Raw genomic sequence first — 12138 nt, forward strand, 5'->3', positions numbered from 1 at the left:
AGATTCCAAGGACACTGAGAATAGGCAGATACAGTTTTACCCAGAAAGCCAAGAAAGAAAAGCGATTAAACAGAACTAGTTTGTGTGTTTGGGATGGAGAGGCATATTGCAAGGTTTTTTTTCCAGCCACAGCACCTTTCCTTTCTGAATCCTTCTTCTTAACCCTCTCTGTTTCAAAATTTTTGTATTATATCAATTTATTCTGTTAACTACCTTTTCTTCTTCCCTGGGCTTGGTGAAATACTTTTTAAAGTTGCTTGTCCCTCTGTTTTCTCTACAGGAAAGATTGAAAGTAAAATTGTTGGTGAGCATCAGTGAAAGATTCCATTAAATGATTATCTGCCTATTCTCTACTTAAGGGAAGCTTCTGGGGTGGGTACAACATATCCTGCTTCTTAACCAGCTATAAATTATAATCTTATCTGGAAAAATATTCCTATCCACCTACTATTCTCTTGGAGATATTAAAGAAATGTCTGTGCTTATCTTGGTTTTGGTTAAACTTAAAACTGTCACTAACTCCACCACCCACCTTTTTCTTAGAAACATAGGCCCTCTTAAAGTAGCTAAATCTTCCAAATCACTGAAGATCTGATGCTCTATATGATAAGAAGTAAAGGAAAATCATTAAGTGCCAGAGAAAGGAAGACGTTCAGATACCAAAAGTGCAGGAGAGAAAATTCTTGTGTTGATCTGGGAGCTGCCTGCTTGTCTTCCCTCCAAACTTTACTGCAGGAAGGCAAATACAGCTTCTGTTAGTGGCAAGTCTGGAGGGAACATCTTCTGGGTATGACATTGTGGCCAAGAGCACAAACTGCAGTAACAAGGACAAACACCTATGTAGCAGTCAATATTTGCAAAGCACTCTCCTAACTTCTTTACATAGATCAACTTGTTTCATCCTTACACTGTTCCCCTGAGATAGATTACTGGGTTTTCCCCATTTTGCAGGATAAGAGAATGAGACACATATTTACTTATCACCCAGCTAATGAGTTCCAGAACTGGGCATTGAAGCCAGGCACTGTGGCTCCAGAACCTGTATGCTTCCCCACTACACTATACTACCACTTACACAGAGCCCAGTCCTTTCTCTGTCATTTATTTGTTGTGTAGCTATCAACAACCATTCAAAGCATCAATTTCCTTATCTATGAGATGAAGATAAGAGTAGTGCTACACCCTGAGGTTGCAGAGAGAAGTAAAGGAAACATGCATGTCAAGTGTTTGCATAAAGCTTTTCATGTGAAATATGTTTGGTAAGTGTCATCTCTGATTTTCACCATCATCAACACCATGGGCAACAAATTCTTCACATGGCCTTAAGAAGCTAAGGAGTGAATTGTATGAGTTCAGGACTAAGCAGGTATTGGTAGGAGTATAAGTTTGTTAAAAAATGAAAAATGTCCTGACATCCTTCTACAGAACACAAGAAGGTGGAGAAAATGTAATCAGTATGAGTGTTGTACAAAGTAACCAGTGAATTTTACACTCCAAAATAAAAATGCTAAATTGATTCATCTCTGTGATTCAAATTTGTGGGAGTTAAAACAAAATTGTAAAAAAAAAAAAAAAAAGAAGAATTAGCAAAGAAAGGAAGTCTCCTGTTTGAGTTATCCATGAGAAGCAAAATTATCCTTGAAAATTAATGTGAAGTTTAGGAAAACTATTTTTATTTGAGTTGTATGTTAACTTTATTCAACTAAAAAAAGATAGACCATAGAAAACTTACATTGACTTTATCTGAGGAAACCAGCAGGTCACCAGGATTTTTTTTTTTTTTTTTTTTTTTTTTTTTTTTTTTTTTTACATCCTAACCTGCAAGTGTTCTTAAAAGATCATCTAAGCCAACTCCAAGCATCTCATCCCTCATTTGACTGGTAAACTCCTGGAGGACATTCTAATTGCTTTTTTACATTGAGGAAAAGCACATACTGGGTGGCTGTTACTGACTACAGAAACTCATGTGAGCTGAAATTTCTAAGGAGTACTAGGTTAGAACCCAAAGAGGGGCATTTGCAAGCACCTGGAAATGCACTGTATCATCCATTTCCATTTTCTTTGCTGAAGAATCCTATGACATTTAAAATTATCTTTTCCAATTGCTCCCAGTTTTAAGATGGTGAATTTGAGACTCAAAAAGATTAAGTGCAGCTGGTCCAAAGTCACATGGGTGAGTCATGGCAGAGATGCTGCTGGAACCTCGTTGCTCCAGCCTTTTGGGTATAACCATCACCTTCCACTGTCGTCCTCCTCTGGTGTTAGCCAGCCAAAGAAAGTCACTACTGCTGACATGAGGGCAAAAATCCTCACAGAAGGGCACCCAGCTTCTTGGTTCTGCTTTCTGCTAAATTCTTAGCAGAAAACTTAACTGCACAGTTTCAGAGAACATCTTTCTCCTTCCCCTGAAAAGGGTTATTTGTAAAGTGGGAGAGAGAACACAGGGATTATCAGTGCTGTATGCTTTCTGCCTCTCTGAGGAAACAAATTCCCCCCCACAGGACCACTTGCTGAAGCAACACTGGAACTAACATCTGCCTTGTTCACAGGTGAGGACAAGGCTGCTGTCATCATCTAATTAGTCCCGTTGAACACAGTTTTCATCTCACAAGGAAACAATTTCTATTCTGCCTCCAGAAGTGCTCAGTGTCCTTCTAGTGTCTAGACAGAGTCCACAAATTGTCAGGAAGAAAAAGGAGTAAATGTATTTCAGGAACTGATATTAGAGAACCAGGGTTTTTAGGGAATTCACTAACTTAACAATAACAACAAAAATCAACAGTATTTATGGAGCACATGCTGTGTTCTAGGTATGGGACTGAGGCCCTTTCACATACATGCCCCACCCCCACCCCCAAGCTGAGAGAAAATTACCACTGTCACAGAACTGAACTTACCTCGTCTGTGTGGAGTGCTCAAAGATCAAGGGAGCTAGAGCCGGAACAAACTGAATTGTAATTACACTTCTACCATTTCAATCATTCAGTGTTTATTCAGGTCCTATTTAATAAAATCTACATTTTGCTAAATGTATAGAACATTACAGTGAATAAGACAGACTTTACCTAGCAGTATGGAAGGGCAAAAGTCACCTCCAAAACAAAGCAGAGAGAAAACTAAATAAATAATTACAACATCAAATATGTGATATGAAATTATATGAAAGAAAAAAACAAATCACTGAGAAGGAGGATAATAGAGCAGATTCTAGTATACACCTATGTTTTGGTTTGCTAAAGCTGTTGGGAATGCAATATCCCAAAAATGGGTTGGCTTTTACAACGGGAATTTTTTAACTTAAAATTTTAAGTTCTTAGGCCTTAAAAATGTTCAACTCAAGACAACAACAGGATGACACCTTGACTCTAAAGACAGATTGCTGGCATCCAGGACACTTCTGTCACATGAAGGCACATAGCTGGCATCTGCTGGTCCTTTGCTCCAGGTTTCATTGCTTTTAGCTTCTGATTCCAGTGACTTCCTCTCTGAATTTCTGTGGGTCCTCTCTTAGCTTCTCCAGGGCTCTTCTCTGTGAGCTTCTCTTAATTTCATCTATCTGCTTCTGTTTGTTTTATCCTCTCATAAAGGACTCCAGTGAAAGGAGTAAGACCCACCTTGAATGGGGTGGGTCACATCTCAATTGAAATAACCCAACCAAAAGGTCCCACCTATAACAGATCTACACCCACAGGGATGGATTAAAAGAACTTCATCTTTTCTGAAAGGGTACATAACAGCTTCAAACCAACACACCCTCCTTGAAGTAGAGGGTCAAGGAAACCTCTGAGAAGGTGACATGTGAGCTGAGACCTAAATGATGAGAAAGACTGAGACACATGGAGAATGGAAGGGGGTGTGTTCATGCAGAGGGAACCATGTATGCAAATGCCCAAATCAGAAGAGAGCCTGGTGTGCTGTAGGAATGGAAACCAGGCCACCATCACTGGAGCAGTGTGGAGAAGGGAGGCAGCAGCATAAGATGATGTTAAGGGATCATCAAGAATAGAAGCCGGATCCTGCTGGGCCTTGAAGGGCACAGTAGGAATTTTGGATTTTATTTTAAGTACAGTTGGAAACCCAGCCTTGTTTGTTTTTGAAAGCCAAAAGTTCCAGGTAAAAATTGCTGGGGCTCTCTGATCCATTTCCAAATTCATTAGGATGGGTAAAGGGAATAGCCCTTGTTCTAGTCACAGGGGCTGTTACCGCACAGACCCTGGTGGGGCCTCCTGTCAGGACCCCCATGGCCCAGGGCTTAGCCATCACTTCCTTGGTGGGGAACCCATCAGTCTCTTCCTTGGAGACCATGTTATCGAGTAACCAGACCCAGAGGCACCAGATCATCCACAAGAGGGTGCCTGACGATCGTTTTTACATTGCTCTCTCTGTTGATCAGTCTTTGCTATTTTAAAAGTAGCTATTTTTTGCCTACCTGGGAATTCATCCACTAAGATCCAGATTATGTAACAGACTGTTCTGGTTTGCTAATGCTGCTGGGATGCAAAACACCAGAAATGGATTGTCTTTTGTAAAGGCAGTTTATTTGTTTACACAGTTACAGTCTTAAGGCCATGAAATGTCCAAGGTATCACATCAACAATCGGGTACCTTCACTAGAGGATGGCTAATGGCAGCTGGAAAACCTGCTAGCTGGGAAGGCATGTGGCTGGAGTCTGCTCCAAGTTCTGGTTTCAAAATGGCTTTCTCCCAGGACATTCCTCTCTAGGTTGCAGTTCCTCTTCAAAATGTCACTCTCAGTTGCTCTTGGGGCATTTGTCCTCTCTTAGCTTCTCCAGAGCAAGAGTCTGCTTTCAACGGCCGTCTTCAAACTGTCTCTCATCTGCAGCTCCTGTGCTTTCTTCAAAGTGTCCCTCTTGGCTGTAGCAAGCTCTCTTCTTCTGTCTGAGCTTATATAGTGCTCCAGTAAACTAATCAAGGCCCATGCTGAATGGGTGGGGCTACACCTCCATGGAAATTATCCAATGAAAGATCTTGCCCACAGTTGAGTGATCACATCTCCATGGAAACATCCAATCAAAAGTCTCCAACCCAGTCAACACCAATATGTTTCTTGCCATATTGTTTCCTCCCACACAAGACTGCTTCAAAGATAATGGCATTTTGGGGACATAATACATCCAAACCAGCACACAGACCAATTGATCTGATCTCATGAGGACATTTAATTGGTACCTAACTAGCAGAATTGGCATGAACAAGCCTAGAAATCAGAGTCTGGTTGACAGTCTCATCATCTACTCTTCCCATTACCTCAGCATAGACCCAAGAGATCACCAGGGTGGTTTGCAAAGCTGCTACAGTCTCTGTGAGCATGGTCCAGACATGTTTTTCTGTGGCTGGGAACTCATCATGGATAGGCCAAACCTGTCAGAACCCAGACGAGGCCCAGCTGAGGAAGGGGAGGGTCTCAGATGTTTGCATCCTCTCATCTCCCACTCTTCCTCCTGCTCTTTAGGCAAAGTAGCTATTTGCAGGGCATTCTGAGGGAGAGGTCTATAGTGACAGATCCCACAAAGTGCCACTCTTCCTCAATAGGTTTAACAAGATTACCTCCTTCATGGAGGAGGTGCACTATCCAAGTTTAAAATCTCCTCACATTGCTGGGCAAAACAATCCTGAAGAGGTTGATATTCTTTTTCATTGAAGGCAGAGTCTCAGTAACTCAGTGTGTCACAGGCTGTTCATCAGTGCCAGAGATTGGCTTAGCACTAACAGTTGTCATTGGGCATAATTTAGCTTGCAGGTTCTCCAATGACTTTTGTTCCAATCACTGGAGTGTAGTAAGCAGTAGCCAGGGAATTGCTTCCACAGAAGCAACAGAGCATCTCTGTTGGATTTCTAAGTTGACCTACCAGGCAAGCTCAGCCAGGCACTGCCTGGCTAAAGAGAAGGACCAGAATTAACAAGCTTATATAAACATTCCACTAGCCTTCTCCAAGAATGCCCCATAGCTTCCACCAGCACTTTCTGAGACACAATGGCAAGTGCCCCACGGAACCCTCAGACCCTTGCAAGTGATCCATTAGCACTATGGAGGGTGCTCTGCAGACTCTCCTAGCGGCCCATTTGTGAAATACCCTGTGGGACTTTCAGGCTTTTTCCTCTTCCAGAACAGCATTTTGTTTGGCCACCCAGCTTGCTGTACCAATTTGTCAAGAGTTGAGCTGGAGAGAGCTGAGCTGTTAGGTGTGGGGGTGGTTGATTTAAATAGGCCAAAAGAAAATAACAGTTAAGCCTTTAATCACCATTGCAATATAGCAAGAAGCTAAACAGAATATGTGCCAACTCCTCCAGTGTTCTGTTTTTCCTCATGGGTCAGCACAGGGTGAAGATCATATATATGTTTGTGTGTGTGTTTGTATCAGTGCAGATTGGAGCAGGGGTTGGGGTAGGGTAACTTCTCATTGCCAAGGGCTCCTGCCATTTTATGAACCTGGAGGCTGGGGACAGGAAGAGGGAGAAGGGCTAGGAGTAGAAAGTACTGAATATGGAGTCAGGGTGGAGAGAATTGTCTTCAAAGCCCACCAATAAGGTCGTCTCGGAAGAAGCATCTAAGAAAGACCTTGGCCAACGGCCCCCTGATATGCAGGCCGCTTGATGGAGGAGCCTAGGCTAGTAATGCAGATTTGTGTAAGAGTACAGCCAACTGGGGTGGAGGGAAAAGTCCTTGACTACAACCCCCTTCAGAGACTGCAGTGCACTGGCTATGCACCCAGCCAAGTGTGTGGTGGGCAGTTTTCCACCGCGAGCCCTGCCAGGTAAAGCCTCTGTAATTGATTGTGGTTGGGCTTGAAAGATCACACATAGGATTTAGACCTGGAGCTGGTCTCCTCAGTATTTTCACACAAGGGACTAATACAGCAATGAAAATAAATGAACTGTAGTTACACACAACAGCATCAATGAATCTCACAAACATAATGTTGAGCCAAAGAACTCAGACACAAAAGATTACATACTGTATGACTATTTATTTAAAAAAATTTAAATAGCCAAAACAAAGGATGTGTACTTAGGTGGTAAATGTACCAAAGTACAAAGTAATACAAAGAATTTTTAAAATAAAAGTCAGATTACTGTGGACCTTCAGGAGAAGAAAAAGAGTTGTAATTGGGAAGGGATATTATAAGTCCATGAACGACAAGCAGTCCTCTACTTCTTGACCTGGTTTGTGGTTATAAATGTGTTCCACTTCATAATTCATTAGTCTATACAATTATGTTTTATACACTTTTCTGTGGATAAGTTATATTTCACAATTTAAGGTTCTAATGAATATATATCAGGGAAAAAAAGAAGAATTTAAAGTTAGTGTGGTTAGAGCACTGTAAATGAAGTAAAGAGAATGGTACATATTGAAACCAAATAAGTCTTTAGGGGACAGATCATATAAGCCATTATTTCAGAATGATGGGAGGCTATTGCAGACATTTTAGAAGAAAGTAACATGATTAGATTTATATTTGTAAAGGATCACTCCAACTGATACATAGGAAAGAGATAGTGGGAAGACAAGGGTGGAAGAAGGCAGACCAGATTTCGGTGGGTAGCTATGTCAATAGACCAGATGTAAAGTAATGATGTCTTGAATTAGGTTGGTAGTGATGGAGATAGGATATATTTTTCTCATTTTTCATTTTATTTTTAAGTAAACATACAGTAAAGTTGACTTTTTTCATGTGTCGTTGTATGAGTTGTAACACATGTATAGATTCATGTAAACACCACCATAATCAAGAAATATATTATTTCCATGAACCCCAAAAAATCCCTCATGCAGTGCCTGTAGGAACTATCTCCTCCTACCCCTCAACCCCAGGCAACCACAGATATTTTATCCATGTTAACATTTTTGCCTTTTACAGTATGTCATATAAGTGAAATCCTATGATTTGTACCCTTTGAGACTGATTATTTCACTGTGCATAATTCTTTTCAGATTCATCCAAGTTGTGTGTATCATTCCTTATAATTTTTTTTTATTCCTTTCTATTGCTTAGTAGTATTTCATTGTATGGATCTACCACACAATTTGTTATCCATTCTCCCATGAAAGTACATCTGTGTGGTTTCTAGTTTGTGGAAATTATGAAAAGAGATGCTATCATCATTTTTGCACAAGTTTTTTGGGGAACATAAGTTTTCACTCTCTAAGATAAATAACTAGGTTTGCGAATGCTAGATCATATGGTAAATGTAATTTAACTTTTTTGCTGGTTTGAATCTTTTATGTACCCCACAAAAAGCCATTTTCTTTAATGCAATCTTGAGGGGGCAGACCTATTGTGAGTGGGATCTTTTGACTAGATTATTTCCATGGAGGTGTGACCCTGCCCATTCAAGGTGAGCCTGAATTAGTTTACTGGAGTCCTTTAAGAGAGCTCACAGAGAGAAAGAAGCAGAGATACACTTAAAGAGAAAACACTCAGAGACATTTTGGAGGAAGCCATTTTGAAACTAGAGCCCGGCAGAGAAAGACCAGTAGACATCACCATGTACCTTCCAATGTGTCAGATATCACAGGATAATATCTCTACTGAGGAATCTGATAATGAAGATGCTGACTCCATCTCTCTATGCTGCTCTCATATACCACTTGATGTTTTCTGTTCTGATAGTGAAGAACCAGTTATTCCTTCTGCTACAGAAGCATATTTAACAGAACTTTTACCTAAAAACAATCAAGTACAATTTCCAAATGATAACAAGTAGAAAGACCTCATGCTAATAACTGGGAAAGATGATTCATATGTTTCAAGTCCTATATTAAAAGATTATACTAAAGGAGAAGCTAAACAGTTAAAAAAGCTGTGAATATTTTCAAGAAAGCAGAAAGCCCTTCTCAACCTTCTTAGATATGGATAACATGTACCCATCCGACCCTCTGTGAAAACAGAATGGGTTGCAAGGTGTTACTTTAATAAGCCACATGTAATGTAGCAAGGTGGAATACAGTCCTAATCAAATGTATTTATCAACATGATGTAATGACTAAACTAACCATAGAATAAAATAAGAAAACTATTAACAAGTTAGAGACAATTAATAGTATCCTTTTTTCTAATGTTTAGATTTTATATGGGTAAAAGTATATTATACTGCTCTTACAGCAGCCATAGCTTAATTAGTAAAAATATTACCAGTAGAGTTTTAAGGACATTCAAGGCCACATCTCTGATAACATGGATACCCTCCTTTGATCTTGAACCACTCATGGATTGAGGCGGTTTGCTTTGTGAGACATTTGTGTTCATGCAGCATCATTTAATGCAAAAATAGAATATGATTTAATTAAAGGTCCTCTAAATCAAGATGCTGTAAAATTTCTGTATCTCAGATAAGGGGGAGTTCTCTGATCTCATGTCCACCTGTGATTAGAGGGGTGGGGGCTCCCAGCCTTGGCAATGTATCAATTAATTTTTACATTGTAAATTTGTTCCTTTTATCTTAAATGCTCCTTTTAGTACAAATGTGTTAAAGGTGAATTCTTGTCTTGAGTGTTCTTTGCTTTTAAACTATTGTCTGTCCCTATACTCTTAATTGAGTGAGAGGTTACTTGATGAAGCCCAAACCCACTGAATCACAGCCTAATAAGTTTCAGGACTTTTCTAATGGAAATCATAGGTTTGAGGTGTAATGAGACAAACCTGTGACACAGAGGAACCCCAGGTGCCATCAGCTTTTCTTCAGTGAAGGTGTCCTCTTGTTAATGCCTCAGTTTGGACACTTTTATGGCCTTAGAACTATAAATTTGCAACCTAATAAATCTTCATTCAAAAAGCCAATCCATTTCTGGTATTTTGCATTTTGGCATCTTTAGCAAACTGGAACAACTTAATAAGAAATTACCAAAATTTCCAGAGATGCTATACCATTTTACATCCCCATCAGCAGAGTGTGAGAGTTCCAGTAGCTTGGCATCCTTACCAGCTGTGTTAATCAGGGTTCTTCAGAGAACCAGAATCAACTGTGTGTGTGTGTGTGTGTGTGTGTGTGTGTGTGTGGTGTTTTTGTAAATACTGAGATTTATTATAGACACTGGCTCATGTGACCAGGAGGACTGGCAAGTTTGAATTCTATAGGGCAGGTCACAAGTTGATACTGGTGCAAGTGAAGTTGAATACCCCAGGAGAAGCTAACTGGATGAAATAGAGGCAGGAATTCTTTCTGATGTCTAAACTCCTCAGCTCTGGTCTTAAGACCTCCAACTGATTGGATGAGGAGGCTTCCCTCACTGCTGAGAGCAAACTCCTTTGTTGATTGTAGATGCAATTATCCATAGATACAATCAACTGACTATAGATGCTATTCTGTTTACACACCCTCACAGTAACAATCAGGCAGTGCTTGCTTGACCAAACAACTGGGCACCATAACCTATTCAAGTTGTTACATGAAATGAACCATCACACCAGCACTTGGGATTTCCAGGTTATTTTCTCTTAGACATAAGTGCATAATGGTATCTCCTTGTGGATTTATTTTGCATTTTACTAATGAATAATGATAGTGAACATCTTTCCATATGCTTAATGACCATCTAAATATCCTCTTTGGGAAAATATGTTAGGCTTTTTGACTATGCTTTTAATTAGTCTATTTGTTTCCTTATTGTTTAATGTGAGAGTTGAGTGAATCTTTTGTCAGATAAATAATTTGCAACTATTTTCTTCCAGTGTAGCTTGTCATTTCTTTCTTTTAACAGTGTTTCTCACAGTGCAAAAATTCATAGTATAAGTCTACATTTTTGCCTGTTTTATGGATTATGAAATCCATATCAATTATAAAACTTACATAATCATTGTGCCCTTATAAAACTTCTAAATAAATTCATTGTCTAGTCTTATTTAGTACAGTAATATATACTTCTCCTCCAATCAGTACCATTTATCAAACTTAGCAGAATAGATTTAAGTGCTAGACATAAGGCAACCGATGGCTCCCTGAGAAAACCAGATACCATATATGCAAACCTTCAGAGATTTTTGTCTTATAAAGACATGTGTTGATGTTTTAAATCAACATTCAATTAGCAAAAATTGAAGAAAGTGTCCTAAACAAAATAAGCACCAGGGACCACCCTAGCTACTCTGCATTGTGATGTTAGGAAAAACCTGGAAAAGATTGAATAGCTTCAGTGATAAAACCTTGGGGAAAAACACTCTATGAGTTGGTGTGTGCTGGAATGAGGACACTACTCCACTCTTATTGGATGAAAGATGTAATAGAGCTAATAAAATAGTATTGCCTGCCAGAGGTACCAGTCTTACATTAAATTACCTCCAGGACCCCAAAATTGTTGTAATTGCTGGTAAGAAACATCCTGATATCTGAAACAAAATGCCTTGCACAATCTATTGAGATAATCACATGATTTTTCTCTATTGACATATTGTTGTGAAAATCTGTTATATTAATAGACTTTCTAATATTAATGATCCTTGCATTCCTAGAATAAACCCCATATTATTATTGTGGGTTGATTATTAACATATTACAGAGTATGATTTGCTGGTATTTTATTCAATATTTTTTCACATATATTTATAAGATTTTTCTATGCTTTTCTTTGTTTGTGACACCTCTGCTTGATAGGTTTGAGGATGAAAGTTGCATTTGGGCTAGAAAGGTTGGACACAGGGCTAATGCTTACACTCAGGAGAGCACTGTTAACACAAACCTTAAGTCTGTCATGCTTATGCTTTCAAAAACTGCTTACTTTCTCTCTCTACTCTCTTCAAAATTTTCATAAATATTAACTTTATGATAACTCTTTGGGGGATTACCTGATGTGAGAAGAGGACGCAATAAAATGTGGAGTTTTGATGCTTGGACCAAATTCTCTGCTAGGACATCCCCCACACAGAGGAATTTCCACAGACCAAGTCAGTCCTTGAGAGCAGTAACTTTAATGTGATTTTATTCACTGCTGTTTCCCCAGCATCCAGAACATTTCCTGGGTTGTTAATGTTTGCTTTTTTTCCCAAAGAACTATCTAGAGTTTATTTATTAATTCTAATTCTAACATATTTTCATCTTATAAGTCTCTTTTGTTTTTCTAAAAATCATATATGCTTATTATAATTGAAAAATAAATACTTAAAGGCATAAATGAATATT

The sequence above is a fragment of the Choloepus didactylus genome, chromosome 6 (assembly GCF_015220235.1).
Source record: "Choloepus didactylus isolate mChoDid1 chromosome 6, mChoDid1.pri, whole genome shotgun sequence".
NCBI lineage: Eukaryota > Metazoa > Chordata > Mammalia > Pilosa > Megalonychidae > Choloepus > Choloepus didactylus.